The sequence below is a fragment of the Ambystoma mexicanum genome, chromosome 5p, assembly GCF_040938575.1.
Source record: "Ambystoma mexicanum isolate Mex_15411 chromosome 5p, UKY_AmexF1_1, whole genome shotgun sequence".
Classification (NCBI taxonomy): domain Eukaryota; kingdom Metazoa; phylum Chordata; class Amphibia; order Caudata; family Ambystomatidae; genus Ambystoma; species Ambystoma mexicanum.
In genome coordinates this window covers 768,703,661-768,718,817 of record NC_090930.1, presented here as the reverse complement: position 1 = coordinate 768,718,817, position 15,157 = coordinate 768,703,661, and positions in this window count along the sequence as shown.

Sequence of the window (15,157 nt, the reverse complement as noted above, 5' to 3'; positions counted from 1 at the left end):
TCATTATTACAGAAAAACATACCAGCTCTAAGCATGAAACCACACATGCCTCGGTTGATTGCACACCTACCAGTGTTTTGCTGAGGAAAAAAACAGAACCATTGTCCCATATTGCCCTAGGTAGTAATCCAGAAAAAAATACTTTGGCATTTGGAAGGATGTTCATTACTGTTGAACCAAGTGTTCCAAATCTGCCAACAAAGTAGGGGCACTGATGTAGCCCAAATGGAAAGCACCATAGTGCAAAACTACCAGATGCGGACTGTTCATCCTGCCCATATCTTCACAAACTTGTAAAATTCCCTGTACATTACAATCAGGCACAGTGCTCCACACCACCTCCACTCCTTTAACATTGAAATTGTTTGCCACATGCCTGAATTGAGCATACTGCTGTGAAGCATGCACAAACTTCTCCAAGCACCAACACCCTGACTTTCTCCACCTCTGCCATCTTCACTACACACAGCCTCTTTCAACACAAATCCACAACCTCAACATCTGATTGGCTGATCCCTACAGTCCCCTTTCCATGCTGGATTTGCTGGAAAACCCCAGATGTGGCAACCCCTTGCCCACGGACAGCTGCGGTGTACGCGGAGTGCGTAACTCTTAGCCAGCCCTTCTACCCTTTCCACATCACTGTCAGTGCCATTCCCTCATTGGATACAGCTAAGCAGTCACACAACTATCCACCGATCACATCCAAGACCTCTACATCTAACTCCATCATCAGAGTTCCGCACTTCAAATGTACTGTTGATCACTCTGAGTACAAGTCTCATATCGTTGGAAAGCACCTATTAAAAAAAACTACTCTACAAGTCTCCAAGATTTCTACTTACAGCTCATGCATATCCACATGCATGATACAAACTACTGGTATGCACATTGTATTCACAGTACATGTACAACTCTTATGAATGCATATAAACAGAGTAATGCCACTAAACCTGCATAACCTATACAATGAACTTATTGCAATTTTTCCCATCTACTATAATCAACTGTCACTTCCAAACCTGTCTGCTATCTACAACACAGCTTTAAAAAACCAAGTGAATTTCATACACTTAAAATTGTACTCATTTGCAAACCATGTTGAACTAACATATTCTAAATAACATATAAATGCTGCACATAGTCAAATGAAATGCATGCATACACTATGTTCAGATATCAAACAGGAATACTACTACAAAAACATAAAAGTCAACGTCTAAATTAACATCAGTGCTAAAAGCACACAAAATTACTAACTTCTTTCTTTTACAATTGCAGCAAAGACCACACTCCAGAAAATCAGCAGCATCTGAATTACAAACAACATATCCGAAGAAACCTGCTCATTCCACAAAAAAAGAGTAAGCACAATACTACCTTAATATTCTTCCTGTTACTCAAACACACTGTGTAGTTCATTCATGTAATTTGCGCACCAAAAAAACAGAGATTTATGAACCATTCTGCCCACAAATCCCCATTTATTAAACAGGGATTAGCAGGCAGAATGGCACACAAATCCCTGTTTTTTGGAACACAAATAAAATAACTCAACCCCTAGAATGTTAGTATCACAAAACAAAGAACGGTTTTAATGTTATACCATTAGATTTACTATTAGTGCTTCTCCTCACCACTAGCTCAGTTTCTATTGTCATCTGAACCACAGTATAGTAACACACAAATAGAAGAATAGCCTTCCCAAGTAATTGTAGCTGCCCAATGCACAATCACACACACCACATACATCTTTACCATCATACTCAGATACTCATGCACACAGCACACATACATTGCAGAACACGGCCCAACCCATACCTACTTTTTTTTTTCAATATACCCCAAAGAATGCCTACCAAAAAGCAAGTCAATAGAAAGCAACGCAGAAATAAAGCAAATGAAAATAAAAGTGTCCAAAATAAGCATCCATCTCTAGCAGAGTTTGTACAAAAAGTTCAAACAAAACAGCTAATACAGTCATTTAGCAAAACAAAACAAGCGTCCAGTACAGAAACTCTGCCTGCTCTATCAAAAAGTAAAACCACTACTGCTAAAACTGCTCCTATAAATCTTGATTTACTAACCATAGCAAAAAAGTATTTTAGCAAAAATGTTCTGCCACAGAGTCCTTCAGAATCTTATAAAAACAGGAGACAAATCATGCACAACCCTTAAAACCTACCGTAGAAGATTAATCTTAGAAGCTTTGATAGACAGTGCAGTCCTTCTCAAAAGAATGTTATTTATTTTAGTGTTAAACAGAATGAAACCACTAACAAAAATAACTACTAAATCACAAAAAAGACTTCTCAATAAACGGAATGTCAACAAAAATAACTTCTTGAATATCTGAGGTGAATGGAGTCACACCACGAGCACAGAACCATATTTTAATGAAGAAGCATACAAACAAAATCAAACAAACACAATTGCCATACATAAAAGTGGACGAGGTTATGAAACATGTAATAATACCATAATGCAACAAGAAATACTGCTTACAAAAATATCCCCAGAAAACTCAGAATTACATCTCCATTCGACTGAACCAGAATGTCCAGTATACAAATGGCCATGCACGTCAATGTGTAACATTCCCAAAAATTCTTTAAAATCTTTATGCCAGTTCCTCAATCAGTATGTGAAAGGCAAAGACAAAATCAAAATGACCCTGCTGAAAAATATGGATACCTGTTCAGTGTGCAAATACACAGGACTACAAAGACATTCATTAGCCTACATTTCTGGACCTATTTGCAAAAGCACCTTCCATCATATCAAAATGATATCCACATATCATTCAACTATAAGAAATCTAGTCTATAAACTGTACTATGTTAAAAGTCCTGCTTTATCACTAGCCAATTTAAATAACAATCTTTTACATGGTACAGACAAAGACCTACTCGAAGAAATCGACCATATCCAGAAAAAATATTTTGGAAGTGAAAGCCACTTACAAAATGCAATAGCTTTACAACAGACTAGCAACAATTCTACACATGGCAACCTTCTAAGTGCTCTATAAATTTAACAAATACAAATACTACACACATACAAAAAAGAAATACTAACATGTAAAAGTACATCCACTGAAGTACCAAACCGTGTGTGTGTGTTACCGCAGAACTTTTTATAAAAGTAACACAAAAACTATAGACGTAACATGCAAAATAGAAGACAATGAATATTCCAAATGGTCTGAATTAGCTCTCTACCTTATAGCAGAAAACAAATAAGAAATAACTGACCCCTTAATAATTTGCAGTTACTGCACTACGAAACTTGACAACAACCAAACTCCTTCAAGTGCTATCACAAATAACTTGGAAGTATTCCCACTACCAAAAACCTCTGCAACAACTCAATTTATATGAGAGCATCATAATTCAAAAAGTGCACCAATTTCAAGCAATAATACGCCTTAAACCAAAAACATCAAAATTACCTCCCTCTGAATTGGTGAAAGGCATTTGTGGCAAAGTAGTTTATTTACCATTAGATCTAACAGAAAATGTGCACACGCTGGGAGTGAAATGTCCAATAGAGCAATCTGTAATTGTCTTAGTAAATGGTGTACCAACAAAAGACAAAAACATTTGGCAACAATTTTTAGACTCACATAAAGTTAGACAAGCCTTGCAATATCTAAAAGACAATAATGAATACTACAAAGAAATAAATATTAAAGAAAACTTAAGGGAAACAACTGAAATAATTCCAGAGTCACCAGACACTGGTCAATTTGAACTTCTAGATCCTGCTACAGTATCCAATATTTTAGACCATTATACAATTCATCCATTACACTCTAATGACATCATAGATGATGCACTAGAAACGTACCAAATGCAACAAACCAAAGGATCACCAATCAGCATATGGGAAAAAAGTATAGAAGCACGTGCTTTTCCGCTACTCTTTCCTACTGGCAAAGGAGGAAGATATGATGATAGACCTATTCAGATAACAGCATCAAAATACTGCTTGTTACAAATGTATTCTGAATATCCCAGATTTAGACAAAATGTGGAATTCATATTCCACCTATTATTTGAAAGTGAACTAGCAACTCTATGTTACAGAGTCGCACACACATTGAAATCAGGAACCCACTTTCAAAATGTGTCAGCTACGCAATTAATACAAAAAGTGCAAGAAAAAGATGAGGTTTTATAATCAAGCATTACAAATCTGTTAGCAAACATGCGTGGTACGAAAGAGTACTGGTTCCGACGTCACGGAGATGTACGTTTTATAATAAGAAACCTTGGCCACCCACTTAGTTTGTTACATTAAGTTGTGCAGAATATGCATGGGAAGATTTACATGATTTCCTACACATATATAAAAAGAAAACAAACATAGATATACTAGCACGTGGAGAACTTTGCTCTCTAGATCCTGTTAATGGTTCAAGATATTTCCATCATCATTTCGTTGCTATGCTACACTTTATTTGTAATAAAATGGTTCCTCCCCTCGGAGAAGTGCAACACTTCTTCTGGAGAAAAGAATACCAAGCCAGAGGAGCACCACAAATCCACATGCTTTTATGGATTAAAGATGCTCCTAAATTTGGTCAAGACAGTGATACCACTGTTTTACAGTTTATCGAAAAATATGTCACTTGTGAAATTCCATCGGAAACAACAAATAGTGATCTTCATGCACAAATTGTACAATTTCAAAGACACAAATGTGGCAAATATTGTCGTCGAAAATACAAAAACAAAGGGAAATGCTACACCAAATGCTGCTTTGGTTTCCCTAGACCAGTTACAGAAACAGGTGAAGTGAACAACTTCATGTCTTCAGTTAGACATAGTGTTAAAGGTAAATCCCCTAAGAACACATATTACATAAAAAGAACAGAAGAAGCAAAATATATCAATGATGACAATGCAATCATTGCCCTCTTATGGAATGCAAACATAGATGTGCAGTACATTGCAGGCAGTTCCACTGCAGTTGTATGATATGTTACAGCCTACTTAACAAAAGCATAAAAAACATAGCTTCAATACCTCTGCAATGACCTATCATCCGACAAAACACTATCTCAGAAATTGTACAGCTTAGGCATAAAAATGCTCTCTCATAGAGAATGTGGCTCCTATGAAGCTGCAGATTGTTTAACCAGTACTGCTTTGTATGGAAAATCTGGAAATATAATATGGCTAAGTCTTGGTCCTGCTAAATCTAGAAAAAGAGTTCTCAAATCATACAACGACATAGAAACAATAGCCAAAAATGATCCAGCCAAGACATTTTGAAAAACAATTTACTAGACACATATTACCCAAACAGGAGTAGCACTTTGGAAACCATGTGTCTATACCACATAGCCCAAAACTTCACATACAAAAATAATATAAAACCTGATGGAAAAAAGGTAGATATAGAGTGACAAATTGTGAAGACAGCTTAGTGAAACTTACCAAACAAAGCTTAATTAATCATATCAAATTGTCATTAAAAACTTATTAACATAAAGAACTATATTACATGTCCCTACTACAACTTTCTAAACCATGGAGAAAATAAGAAGAGATACTAGAAAACTATGACTCCTATGAAGACGCTTTTAAAGCAAATGAAAGCACTATCACCGATGTAAACTTTACACAGTACAAAAGAATGTTGCACAATGAACAGCAACACGAAGAAGAACTCCAGGCCCAACTAGATAAGGACCCTCCCGACAGTAGTCAACCTTCTGTAACAGGAAGCCAAGAACCACCGGGACAGCCACTAATAGCAATGAGGCAGAATTAGCTATGACAGAAGTAGAGAACATCATGTGTCACTATGAAGAAGATACAGAAGACTTAACAGTACTACAATCAAAATTGAACAAAGAGCAGCGTACCATTTTTCAAGAAGTAACAAACCAAATTGCATATGGTATACAACATAAAAATAAAGAATGTACTTGCCAAAATTACAAACCTATATTACTATATGTCAGTGGTGAAGCTGGTTCAGGCAAAACATTCTTAATCAACATCATCAGCAAGTTCCTTCAACAATTGACAAACAACAAACTGTTAGCTGTTGTAACTGCCCCCACAGGTTTAGCTGCCTACAACATAGGCAGTGTCATTTTACACCAATGACTACTCCTTCCAGTAGAACACCAAATCAAATTAGAATATTACAAACTTCCTACAGATGCTGCAATGGAACTACACAGAGTGTTAAAACAAATTAAAATGCTACTAATAGATGAAGTGAGCATGGTCTCCAACCTAATGTTGTCTTTGATTCACCTCAGATTGCAAGAAGTACTTACAACAAACTACAAAGAGCTCTTTGGAGGAAAGCACATTATTGTTTTCGGAGATCTTCTTCAATTGACATCAGTGAAAGGTGAACCTATTTTTAAAACCTTAGGACACAAACTCTGCTGTAAAACTGTTAGCAGCAAAGGAAATGTCAACCTTTGGCAACATTTCCAATACAAAGAGTTAACAGAAAACATGCGCAAATTTGCAGACCTCACTTATGCCAACATTTTAAAAAGTATTAGAGTTGTTGTACTATCTCAAGAAGCACAAGCAATATTAAAAACCCGCTACATCCATGCACTTTAAGGCCATAATTCATGTGCTACTGATGTCATGGAACAATTAGCACACAAAAATGTCAATTGTATGTCTTTAATGCCAACTCTTGCAAGCTGTTGCAAATTCAATGAAACAATTTTGAAAAAAGAAATGCAACCAATAATTGAAATTTGCTCGACAGACAAACTGGACGTTCATGGTATGACACTACACATGTGTCAACAAGCCACAACAAGACTAAATACCTTAGAAAATTCTATCTCCAACACAGCTGGTTTCGAGAAAATATTAAAATTATCCTTAAACTTCAGAGTAATGCTTAAATGTAACCTTGACGTGGAACAAGGACTAGTTAATGGAGCACTGGGTACAGTTGTTGGCTTTCAAACATACGCACGTGACAACAACATTCAGTTTGTCAATATTCTCTTTGACAAACTTTCAGAAGTAAATAGGATAGGGCGCTCAACAGCTCGATTCCTTCTTTTCAAAGACATGTATGTACGCAGAGAACAATTTTCTCTAACTCTAGCATTCGCAGTCACCATTCACAAATCACAATGTCTTACCCTAGATATAGCATTGGTAGATATTGGGAACACAGACTTTAAACAAGGCATGTGCTATGTAGCACTATCACGCTTACGTACACTTGACGGTCTATTTCTAATCAACTTTGATGCAAGTAAAGTAAACACTGATATTCCTTGCATTTTAGAATATAATAGACTGTGTTCACTATACACCCACATCTAAAAACATATCCTGTTCCACAAAAAGGAAACCGTTGCTAAAGAAAACTAATTCAAACAGAAATGCAACAGGATCTCAATGCAAATCCTCCAAAGAGAGTAAACGAAGTCAACATGAATTACAACAATCAAAGAAGAATCTATTATTCAAAGTAACTCAGGTACTTCTTCAAATGAAGCAACAAACACTCCAAAAAAATGACTTGGACACAGAACTATGTGGTCCATTCAAATTTTCAAATATAACTGGTGTAAATTGGTAGGCAAATGTAGCAATGACTATTCTATTTCAATTGCCACCAATTGTTGAGAACATTTACCTACACAGTACGGACCAATTGTGTTTGTAAATGTTAGTCCTTCATAGAAACGCAACCAACAATCCTGACAACACATATAGTGTTCATGGAATAAGACAAGAATTGGACTACTGTGCTGGAATGGTGAAATTCAGTATAAACTCACAAGAAGATCCACAAGAATTTCTAATGTACTTACTACAAGTACTGGAAAACAAAAGCATACCTATAAATGAAATCTTCCATATTTCATACATGTGGAAACAAACATGCACTCTCTGCAACAATGTGGCAGAGGAACAAATCCCTAATAAGTGTTCCATGTATGTATCCATACCTAATTGTGAGTCTGTTCCATTTCAGCAACTTGTACAAAATGCAAACCATGGTAGATTATGTACTACCTGCAATTCAGATAATCGCTCCACCTTACTAATACAAACACATAGTAAATACGTAATACTAATGCTTATACGTTACAATGCAGATGGTACCAAAAACAACTGCAAGCTGACTGGATTCACACATGGTCAAGTATCACTTGGTAAGAAAACCTTCACAGCAATAGGTATAATCTACCATGCAGGATCCACAACCAATGCAGTTCACTACACTGCATATATAAAAAGGAAATGTGGATGGTTCGAATGTAATGCTAGTACCATTAATCTAAAGCATAGATTACCAGCCAATGTTACAAACGCGTATTTAATCTTCTAAAAAAAAATGTCATAACTTATGTGCACTTAAACATTATCAAAACTTCAATTAGAAAACTATAAACAGTTAGAATACGCCAACAGATATCTAACTGCTCCAAGATTTTTGAACACCCAAACAAATAAATCCATACCACTAATCACTAATCTGTGCATAAACATTAATAAAACTTCAATTAACAAACTATAAAAAGTTAGAATATGCCAATAGGTATCTAACTGCCCCAAGATTCTATAACAACCAAACAGATAAATCAATACCACTAAATTGTAACAAGAAATAAACAGTTAGAATGGTTCCATGTGATTTCATCTCGGGGTTCTTTACCGCAGATATTTTTGGGAAAAAAAAACATGTTTCAAAGACAAAGACCTTGATCTTTCGTAAACCTGGGGAAAAAAAGGCTCCAAAAGGACACTAAACGGAGAATGTCATTGAATATTTAAAAGAACACAAATTCCTTGTGATTACTGTTGATAATAAAAATGACATGGATGCTCCAATTAGGTCAACACATTGGGGGTATTGAACGTTTTATGAAAAAATACACTTGGTATTCCATCTACTCCGCAATTAAGATCTATAAAGCAAAGATTGTCACCGAGCTTTTATGTGGTGCAGAAATATGGGCAGCCAAGAAAGTGTGAGAGCTTGAAAAAATAGATTCTGGTTGTATTAGGACTTTCTCAAATTTACCCAAGAGCCTACCTATAGCATACCTAAGGAGCTAGATACATTTTAGCTCTATGGCATTGCATTTGCAATACAGGAGAGTTAGGTATTATTGGAAGATGGTTAATACTGAGGAACAACTTCTCCTGAAGCTTTTGGTTAGTGAAGCCATACAATTTCATTTGCTAACTCTTCAACGGTCCATAGCATGGATAATCAACGATGCTAACACTTGGATTTGCATGTTAAGTTTTAATATGACGCATTACCGCTGCCGGTTTAAGCAGGGTGTTGAAAGAGGATTCTTCTCGACTGACAGAATACAGAACTGTACTACAAAATCAAGCAGCAATGCATATTTAATCCGGGATTGACCTAATGAAGGAATACATACATACATTCAGGAATTTCCTAACTCTCACATTCGATCAGACTACATTTGAGTGAAGTTTAATTTATTTAACTCTCTCAAAATCTTAGGAGCTAGATGTGGTCTAGCAAGGACGGAATGCAATTGCAGAGCCTGTAAATCGAATGTGCTTGAATCTGCAAAATACTTGATATATTACTGTACTCACTATGCATGCTCCAGGATTAATTATCTTATGGCGGCAGGACTAATGTTAGGGGCAATAACATACCACTTAGTTATCACCTCACTTGGTTCTGGATCTTTATTTAAAAAAGGATTAAGTTAAATATGGGAATTCAGTGATTTAGACTGTATGATAACTAAAGGAAGCATAGTGATAAACAGTTCATAGAGGAGAAACAACTATAATAATAATTGATAATGTCTACAAGTAGTGACTTATTGGATTTTAATATGTAAATATGGCCTTTTAGAGAATTATGTATTAAGGTTATATTGGATGAATTGTTAAATGTGAAACTGATGATTTATTTATTAAAAGTCATTTTATAGCTGCATTATAAAAATACAAAAATAAATACATAATACAAAAAATTCAGTTTAGGTAAATATATTGGAGCCAAACATTGTCATGGCAAACTTACAGATTCAATCCCCTTTTAAAGAGAAGCTAAATGTAATAAACATATAGGCATCAGTACCATATGACAACCCAGGGCACTACACAGACATAACATCCTAATATTCATGCAAGAAAAATGTATGGATATCAGTCGCTGGGTGAAGTTGCAGCTCACCTGGGTAGGTAGAACAGCTTCGGTAGAAATGACAACTGTACATGATATGAATTATGTTAAAAGTGCTCCCAATATATGCACCCAAAGAACCACCTATATTAATTCAAGAGAAATGTATGACATTTGTATGGGTGGATAAACGACCATGAGTCTCCCAAAAAGTATTGATGAGGGCTAAGGAGGGAGTAGGTCTTGCCCTAATGGACATTCAAAGATACTTACTGCCAGCACATGTAAGGTGTCTTGATTGAACAGTGTAGAAACATTCTGATCTGTACTGGGTTAGATGGAAGTAGAGGAATTGAAATTTATCACACAGCAGCAGATATGGCTATGTCCTTATCAGAAAAATGATGCAGCCTCTATGCTGACAACTGTTAAAGTTACTGTAGGATACTGGCAAAGGGCTCATAAGAAATGGTCTCTCTTTCACAGAGGGGGCCTTTTAACTCAGATTGAAGGTAACCATGATATTTCACTGGCAATGACAAAAACAGCTTATGATACCTGAAAGGTGGCTGGGACTCTTAGAATTCTTTTAAGATACCCTATTCATCCCATATTAAGATAGTAAAAACAAATGTGATGTTGGAAATTATGAGAATTATAGATATCTGCAGTTCTGACATTGGATATCTGCTAAAAAGATAGTAGTTAAACATAGCAGGTCTCTCAAAAATGTGAATCTCTCATATCAAACGTACCAGGTAAACATTTGTTTTGATTAGCCTATGGGGCATGCATATAGGTAGCAATACTAAAGTGTTTAATTATCTGCAGGCCTTGGGAAGTGGTATTGCCTTTGAAATCTCAGATAAGAGATGGAAACACATCTTGGGAAGAGATGCTGTACATGTTTCCAACAAATAGAAAACTCTTACAGGTATACACCAGGTGGTACCTCACCCCACAAATATGTTGTAGGCTGTTCCAAAATTCCTCCCTACAGTATTGGAGGTGTTGTTAGAAGACAGTTTGATGGGTTGTATCTGGTGGCAAGGTCCCAACATTAATATATAGTAGAAAATAGTTATCCAGGATAAAGAAAATGACTAATGTGGCATTACGCTGGGAATCCACAGATATATTCGTAGGGGCACAACATGACTAATAATTATCCTATGGGCACACTGGTAAGGAAATTGATTACACATTGTCTAATGACAGCACAACTATCGATTGAAGCAGAGACCTTGCCCCTTCTCTGAATCACTGGCTGTCCAATGTCTGGCCGATATTACTGGCATGAAAATGGAGAGTCTCAAAATGCTCTTTACAATTTGACAGCCTTTCTTGTCCTTTGTCACCATAACTGTATGACAGAGAAGAAATGTGCTTGACTTGCTCGATCTTTTGAAGGATTTGAACTGATATGCTATATAAATGTGAGCTGTAGTTTATGCTGTAGATAACACAATGTGGGTGGGTAAATCAAATGGAAATGGATGAGTAAAATAAAGGATATTCTGGGGAGATGGAAGATTCAGTTATGTTGAACCATTACCTCAACGACTGATAAAACTGAAAAACTCACCCTATTGCCATAAGTGAAGCTGTACATTCTGTAAGGTCAATTCAGGCTCCATTCCTGAGGACATATGTACATGTTATTTTCTTTTACCTATGACTATTATTACTTTTCATCCTTTCACTCCACTAATCCATACAATGCACTACATTGTATAAATGAAAGAACAAAAAGGATGGAGGGAGTGTTTTATGTGTGCTGTGGTCATGAATGACCTTTTAGAGAAGCAGAAGAAGGGGGGTCTGGAAGCTTGTACAAGTTGGATGAACAATATTAATGACAGGACATAGAGTGTTCAATTTCCTTGTTCGGAATATGGTGCACAGTGTGAGGAAACTGAGGGCATCCTCACTTCTTTCCCCAACATATCCTCCTCCCAGGTGGCCAGAGAAAGCCATTGCTATCGGATCCTGACCCTGGGGGTGGATATGCGAGGGAGTATCACCTGGGTGGAGGAGACTTCGGGAGTGGGGATGAGTCACCCTTGGGTCAGACACAGTATCCCACATTTCCCATTTCTAAGAAAACACCAGTTGAGTAATGTGATAAGGAAGAGGCACACCAGAGCCATACATCCACTCTTTATGAATTCTGACGCATACAAACACCACTTTGGTACAGGGACAAGGAAGATTTAAAAAAGACTAAAAACATACTACAGAACTAACTGCACATTCTAGTTGCAGAGTCTCCAATGAGGCTGGCGGTATATTTAAAGGCCAGTGCTGGAAGAAGCTGAGGGACCCGAACGAGAGAGCAGTCGTGTAGAAGTGAAAACCTGAGAAGCCGGAGAGGGATGCAGAGCGAGCGCAGCAGAAAGCCAGGTGGAAAGCAGGCTGGTGCAAGAAAGCTTTGTAGAGGAAAGCTGGTGCTTCCCTCTGAACTGGAAATGCACCTGGAGAACCACAGCAGAGTAGGAGCTGACAGAGTCATGCAGGCAGTGAGGTGCAATGGATGTACCAGCGGGTGAGAGAGAAGCTGTCAGCTAAGCCACAAGAGGACCAGCGTGCCAGAGCATGCTTCCCGGAGACACGGCCAGTGCTGCAACCTGACCGCCGATGTCAGACATGCCAAGCAACACCCGTGAATGTGCCCAAGAACGCTGGGAACCCCAGGGCGTACCGACTTGGGTTTCAATGAGATATTTGCCATATATGACAGGTGGATAAAAGACTGCAATAAAGTGAATTCCGTTGCTTAAGTCAATTTGGGGGAAAATACAGAATAAGTACAACCACAAAGTAATGAATGGGGATGAAGCCAAATGAAACATTGATACCAGTGAAGTGAATTGGTTATGAACCGACATGAAAAGCAATGCTAATAAAAAAAGTCAAATAAGCAAACATAAGTGAATGATTGGGATAATTATTTTCAAGAGGCAAACAGGCATTGCCAAGAGTCAAAGGAGCATTGCCAAGAGACAAGTAGATATTATTTCACATTGCTGAAAGACATGAACGGTTGAGAAAAGAAAACCTGTATGCAAAAAACCTGGCAAAAGGGCGGCTCGGGTTTTGATCAGAAGGCATGAAACAGTGAATACGTTTCCTAGCAGGAGAATGTACTGGGAAGCCTGTGTTTGTCATTGCAAGTGAAAGCTTCTGAACAAGTGAATGGTGATAAAAGAAGCAATGATAATGCTTCAAGGGCACTGGGAAGGATAATAACTCAAGACTTACTGTGAAGTTGAGACAGTGGCAAAATACCTATGAAGCAGACACAAGAAAGGTTTATCGGTTGCATGATCTGTAATAGGTGATTCGTGTGGTCAGACAACTGTGCCTAGACCAGATACACCCACCTACGGAAAAACCGCTTTGTAATTCAATAAAGGAAAACCTGTGTGAATTGAAACTGAGGAACTGAACTTTATAATTGATGAAAGGTAACTAAACTGGAAGTGCTGGGAAGTGTCCCAATAAACCGTGTTATTTTGGAACATTGACTATCCCAAGCAATTGTGTTGTTTTGGAACATTGATAGGCTTGAAAGCTTTGGGAAGGGAACCCATCTTTTGTAAAGTGAACTGGTTGAACCTTGCGGAAGGGAAACCCTTTTTCATTCAGGAGCTGGACGAAGCTCTGAACTTTTTTTTTTAACAGTTCTTATTTGTTGCTGATTTCCCTATACATGTGTACAATTACATGTGAGGGCAAGTATAGATTTTGAACACAGACAGATATTTGCTTTGGACCTCCTGGCAAAGACTCCCATTAGTTTTATTCAGGTAGGGAAATCCCACCTTAGCACAGGGCAAGTTAGGCCTTTTCCCAAACCTCCTTTTTTAGTTCATAAACGTTTATATCCCAAATACAATGCTGTTGTCTGCGTCTACTTCATGAAGCTTTCATAATAGACAAATGGAGTCTTGTAAAATGTTTTATCTCATATTTATAAATTCTCTCCCCCTTAATTGTTTCTTGCTTACTTGCTTCTTGCTTACTTGCTTCCTAAATACAAGGAATGTTGGTAATAATTTAATTAGAAAATAGGGATAGTTTTCTCTTCTCCTACCCTATTAGATAGTCGGTACATCACCCTGAACCTAGGGATAGCACACTTTATAGGGATAGGGTATGCTTCTGGCTAGGGATAACGTTAGGGAACGCACTGACGGTTTTGTAAAATGTATCTAAAAAACAATGACCGGTACCTATCCTTGTTTGTATGTGATACATTAGCATATATTTAACAGGAATGTCTGTATCCCCATATGAGGTGTATTTGTAAACAAATATCCCTGAGTAGTTTATGGACTCCCACAGGGAACATCATACATGGATATTCAGTAAGTAGCAACTGTGAAAATGCTATGCACAATGTGGACCAAACTATGTGAAGGGGTGAAGGGGGCGGGCACAGGACTACTGCCATACACATATGCCACATGTAAGAACACGATGCATGTAAGTGCAACAATGCAAGCCGACATGAGCAGAAAGCTCTACACTACAGAGTAAACTGCCCGCATCCCACACTCCCATAGAAACAGTGACACGAGAGGCCCGGATATTAGGTTACAGAGTATGAATTGATGTGCATCCCTCAATCCCTGAGAATAACCCCATCACAGTAACAACCACAAAGGCATACGGCCTCATCACGAGGTTGGCGGTAACCCGCAGGTGCGACCGTTGGGTTGCTGCCAACCCCGTAACACAGAATCCAGCACCTGACTTCCCAGTGCCAACAGGACATTACAAGTCCCGTGGTGAGGGAAGTCAGGCGCCAGATTTTGTAACTCCCCATTCCCATACAGTTGCACAGGACTCTATGGAAGTGGGAACACTGAAGCACCAGCACTGTTAGCATGACAAGTCTGCATACCGGGGCCGTTGCACGTGACAGGTCAGACATGCTCGGCGCAACGGCCCTGGCAGGCAAACTCATAGTGTGGCGGTCTGGAAACAAGGGTGTCGGTAAGCTTACCAGCACCCTTGT